Source organism: Beta vulgaris, chromosome 3 (assembly GCF_026745355.1).
Source record: "Beta vulgaris subsp. vulgaris cultivar EL10 chromosome 3, EL10.2, whole genome shotgun sequence".
NCBI classification, from domain to species: Eukaryota; Viridiplantae; Streptophyta; class Magnoliopsida; order Caryophyllales; family Amaranthaceae; genus Beta; species Beta vulgaris.
Window position 1 is genome coordinate 20,482,409 of NC_079204.1, and position 6,000 is coordinate 20,488,408.

Sequence of the window (6,000 nt, forward strand, 5' to 3'; positions counted from 1 at the left end):
TTAATTGGGATTCTTTTGTTACTGCCTTAAGGAGGAAGTTTCACCCTGCATTTATGAGGAAACAAAAGGCCCAAGAGTTTATCAACCTTAGGATGGATAATATGACCATCTCCGAGTACTATAGCAAGTTCATAGAACTGTCGAGGTTTGCACCTGAGGTAGTAGCCAATGAGGAGTTAAAGGCTCAAAGGTTTGAGCAAGGCCTGACTCAGGAGATTCAGCTGGGGTTAGGGGGTGAGACTTTCTCATCTCTAGATATTGTGTATGGAAGAGCCGCCCACATTCACTAGTAGAATAATTGCTTATTGCTGCGGTGGTATTGCTGCAGTTTTACCTATACGCAACAATATATTACGTAAAAAGAAAATAAAAAATATAATATAACCATATTGTTGCGGTTTCGGCCGAAAACCGCAGCAATATAGTTTCAACGGAAATTTTTTGAATTTTTTACGAAACATATTGCTGCGGTCAGAAACTGCAGCAATATATTAAAATAATAAAAAAAGATATTATTTTGATATATTGTTGCGGTTTTGACAAAAACCGCAGTAATAGGTTCTTAAAAAGTAATTAAAAATCTAGGGCTAAAGATCTAGGGTTTAAAGATCTGGGCGCCTCTTGTTTCCTCTCGCGCCTCTCACCTCTCTCCTCTCTCACCCTCTACTCTCACGCCTCTCACCCTCAACTCTCACGCCTCTCCTCTCTCCTCTGTCACCCTCAACTCTCATGCCTCTCTCCTCTCTCCTCTGTCACCCTCACCTCTCACCCACCGGCGCCTCCTCCCTCCTCACCCCCCATCGCTTCCTCCTTTTTGTCTCTCATTTGTTCGCCTCGTCGCAACACCGACGCTTCATCACTCGTTCGTTCCTCATCGTCATTGTCACTCTACAGACTGACAGGTTTTTTCACTCCTCTCACCGTTCGTCGTTCGTCGTTTCGAGCAATGGGTTTCGACTGACGCTCCATCTTCATCGTTCGTCGTTCTCCATCTTCACGAGACATGAGTTTTTCTCGTCTTCCAAATCTGTCTTTTCGCAATGACTTTTCACGAGAAACGAGGCAATGGTCGTTCTCCAGATTTGGTTGTTTTCTTTTTTTCTCGTTTCCTTTTTTGTCTTTTTTTTTTTCCTTTTTTAATCTGTTTGTAGATTTTATTTTAGATTTTTTTGTTATTTTTTGCAATATATATTTTTTAGATCAGTTTGTTATTTTTTGTAATATATTTTAGTTTTTATTATATTTTTTGTAATTAGTCATTTAGTTGTAAGGTAATTAATCATATGTTCATCTTCAGTTTGTCTGTGAATTTGGTGGATAGTGAATGGGTAAGTTGCATGGTTTTAATATTTCAAATTTAATTGCAAAATGCAAAAGAATTTTTTTTTACTTGTACCGGGACCTATTGCTGCGGTTTCGGGCAACACCCGCAGCAATAGGTTGTGCTTTTTTTAATAAAGAATAAACCTATTGCTGCGATTTTGGCTAGTAACCGCAACAATATCTTGGCTCATTGCTGCGGTTTTAAACCGCAGCAATATATTAATTACCTATTGCTGCCCCATTAATTGTTGCGCGGCCAAAACCGCCGCAATGGCCACTTAATGACCGCAACAATAAGAATTTATTCTACTAGTGATTTATGGTCTTTAGTCGAAACGGGATAAAAAGAACGATGTAGTAGGCGAGAAAAGAAAGGATTTGAATGCTGGGGGAAATCAAGTGAATTTCAAGAAGAACAAGAATGTGAATGGGAATTTCCAAGGGAGGAATAATCAAGGCCACAATAATAAGGGTCAATGTGAGAAAGTGAACCACTGTAAGAAGTGCAGTATTAATCATCCCTGTAGGGATTGCAAGGGGAACTTAGTGACTTGCAACTACTGTCAGAAAAGGGGCCATAGGGAATATGAGTGCTCTGCTAAGCAAAAGAAAGAGCATAATGACTATGAGAGTGGTAATCAGGTTAGATCTGGGTTCAACCTGTCGGGAAACCAAGGTTCAAAGCTTGTAGGATCGCTAAACAACCAAGGGAGTTACCATAAGCCTGTTAGTGAGAACCACAACCAAAATAAGGCTCTGGGTAACCTGTTCGTGATGAGTCGCAATGAAGCTAAAAGATCTGTCGACGTAGTTTACGGTACTTTTTCTATTAACTCCGTTCTCGTCAATACGTTGTTTGATTCGGCGGCGACTTATTATTTTGTTTCGTCGTCTGTCATTAAGAGTTTGGGGTTCGTAGATTTTAAAGTAATTGATTTGCCTATTAGTATACCTACTGGAGAGATCATAAGGTGTACCAAATTGTTTAGGAATTTGCCTCTGAAGATAGGAGGCTGTGTATTTCCTTCTGATTCAATAGAATTCAATTTGGGAGACCTAGATCTTATTCTTGAGATGAATTGGTTAGGTTTATACAAGGCCAAGATAGATTGTAAAGTTCAGAAAGTTGTGTTGAGGAGCCCTTTAGGGAAGTTGACTTCATATCAACGTTTTGGGAAGCCTAAGAACTTTGGAATTATTTTTGCAATGCAAGTGAAGAAGCTGATGAAAAAGGGGTGTGAGCTGTTTTTTTGTAGTGTGCAAGATGTGAGTAAAGTGGTTGGATTGAAGATCGAGAATGTACCAATTGTGAATGAGTTTAAGGTTGTGTTTCCAAGTGAGATTTCGGGTATGCTGCCTGCTAGGGCTGTTGAGTTCACCATAGACTTAGTTCCTGGAACTACACCTATATCAAAGGCACCTTATAGAATGACACCTCCTGAGATGAGTGAGTTGAAGATGCAATTGCAAGAGTTGATGGATAAGGGTTATATTAGGCCTAATGCATCGCCTTGGGAAACTCCTGTACTGATTGTGAAAAAGAAGGATGGGAATATGAGGTTGTGTATCGACTATAGGGAACTGAACAATGTAACCATCAAGAACAAGTATCATTTGCCTAGAATAGATGACATATTCGATCAGTTGAATGGAGCGAACGTGTTGTCGAAGATTGATTTGTGTTCGGGGTATCACCAGTTGAGGGTAGCTGATAAGGATGTACCTAATATTGCGTTTAGGACGCGTTATGGTAATTATGAGTTCATTGTAATGCCGTTTCGATTAATTAATGCTCCTGCCATATTTATGGATTTGATGAATAGGATTTTCCATGATTGCTTAGATAAGTTCGTCGTGATATTCATTGATGAAATTCTGATCTATTCGTTCCTCGATGTAGAGCATGATGAGCACTTGAGGATTATATTGGAGACGCTTAGGAAGAATCAGTTGTATGCCAAGTTCTCTAAGTGCGAGTTCCGTTTGGAGAAAGTAGGATTTTTGGGTCATTATGTGTCTAAAGAAGGAGTCTTTGTAGGTCATTCAAGTTGTGAGCGAGTGGATAACTACAAAGAATGTGTCGGATATTAGAAGTTTCCTAAGTCTAACTATTATAGGAGATTTGTGAGAGATTTCTCGAAGATAGCGAGGCCAATGACCAATTTGATGAAGAAAGAGTCAAAATTTGAGGGGAGTGAGAAGTGCGACGAAGCCTTCCAGATTTTGAAGGAAAGTTAAACTCTACACTTGTTTTGACCCTGTCTAATGGAAATGAGGTTTTTGAGGTGTATAGTGATGCTTCAAAGAATGGTTTGGGATGTGTGTTATAGTAGAATGGGAAGGTAATCGCATATGTGTCGCGTCAGTTGAAACCGTATGAGGCTAATTACTCTACCCATGATCTGGAGTTAGCTGCTATTAGAGGTGGCCATGGGCCGGGCTGGCCCGCGGGGGCCCGAGCCTGGTCCGTTCTAGGTCCGGCCCGGTACGAGCCCGCTATGGGCCCGACCCGACCCGCTGCTCATAACATGGGCCGTGGGCCGTTAACGTTTCGGGAATTTAAAAGTCAGCCCGGGCCCGACACGAGCCCGTTAATTTGGCCCGTTCAGGCCTGTGGACTGGGCCCGTGACCTGGCCCGTCGGCTGGGCCCACGAAAAAGAGGCTCGCTGAAGACTTGAGTAGTTGAGTGCCGTTGAAACTCTCCTTTTGCTTTTCATTTGATGCAAATTGTGCATGTAAAGTGACATGATGACATTGTGTCATTGACGACACATAATAACTACACAATGTCACAAATACACAATGTACTGCAAGAGTGAAATTTTCAGATTTTGCAACGTCCATAATCCATATGCACCAAGCAACGACTAATTTTGCAACAGCTAATTTTGCAACGGCTAATTTTTTCCTTTCTCTATAAATACACCAAAACTTCAGTATTTTTTCCAAACAATTCATCACTCTCATCTCATCATTCATTCTTCTGTATTATTTCAATCTCCTCAATTTAGAATTATCAAAGTTCTCAATTCCTAAATAACAAAATCTCTCAATTATACATTAACACTTTGCTCTTAAAATAATTAATAGTACTACTACAAAATTACTTGTTCTTTGGGTGAAGATTTTTTGGAGATCATTCAAGAAACCTTTGAAGTTGCGATTCTCACATTTCCTAATTCTATTTCTACTATATTGGTTGTAAGATCTAACTCAACTTTGTTTCAATTATTTTTAGTTTATTATTACTAATCATTTTCTATTTACAATTATATTATTAGTACGTTATTAGCTATTATTGTTAATTGATTCCTTTTATATTAATTAGTGTTATTTTTGTTAATTTTAATTGAGTATATTTTGTTTTTGTGAATTTGTTTATGCAATGGCATCAAAACCAAATACCTCCTCCAAAAAAGCCAAACACATAGCTACTTCTAGTGACCAAGAAAACCCAAACATGTCTATGCCGCCACCTCAAAACATGGGATTCAATCAGTATAGCCAAATGAACCAACCGTTTTCTGCATTCGTATGAATCCCCTCCGGGATTTCAACCAAACGCATACCAACCCTATTACGGATTTGGCACACCACAAGATCCTAGTTCTTACCATTCCACCCAAACTATACCTCAATTTTCATCAACAATGCCAGCATGGGATCCGATCTAGTGGAAATCAGTGGATAGGCCCTTCTCCGAAATCCCAAATCCATTAGATGAGTGGTGTACGGAAGAGGAAATGGCAACTAAGAAACATCGAAAAGTAAGGTTTGGGTACTTTTTATTAAATAAGGATGAAAGCAAAGCTAAGTGCAAAACATGTAACATTATTTTATCTGCTATATCTAAACAAGGGACGGGTCACTTAGCTAGACACTCCAAAAAATGTGGTGAACCCTCTAGCGATCCAGCACAACCCAAAATCTCTCAGTATCATCCACACGGTTTCACTTACAATTATGAGAGGGATAGGGACGAACTCGCAAATGCTTGTGCATGCTGAACAACCTTTTCTTTTTGCTGAGAATGAACCTTTTAATAATTACATCAACAAAGCACTACAACCTCAACACAAGCCAATTTCTAGAAAAATTGCTCGTTCGAGAAACTATTTAGAGCATAAAGAAAGGTTAATTCAACTATTAAGTAATCTTCCTTGTAGAGTTTCTTTAACTGCGATGCATGGGATGGTGGTTATGGACTACATTACTTGTGTGTGACTTGTCATTGGATAGATGATGAATGGTTGTTGCAAAAGCGTATTATTCATTTTAGAATGTTAGAATACCCCCACACTGGTCTTAACATTGCTCATCATCTAATGCAAGCTATTGATGAGTATGGTCTTAGGACTAGAATTATGTCCATGACTTTTGATAATGCAACATCTATGACATATAGTGCAAACATGGTCAAACAACAATTACCTGATTTAATTTTAGATGGAGAAGCACATCACATTAGATGCATTTGTCATGTTTTAAATTTATGCGTGAGAGATGGAACTACTGCTATTGGTCCTTTTTATGAGAAAATTAGAAATGCAATTCTTTCTATTAACTGTTCTTCTATGAGACTTAAGGAGTGGAAATCATTTCTGCGTCAGCAAAAGATAAAGGTGGTAAAACTCAAAGCCGATTGTCCGACTAGGTGGAACTCCACTTATGACATG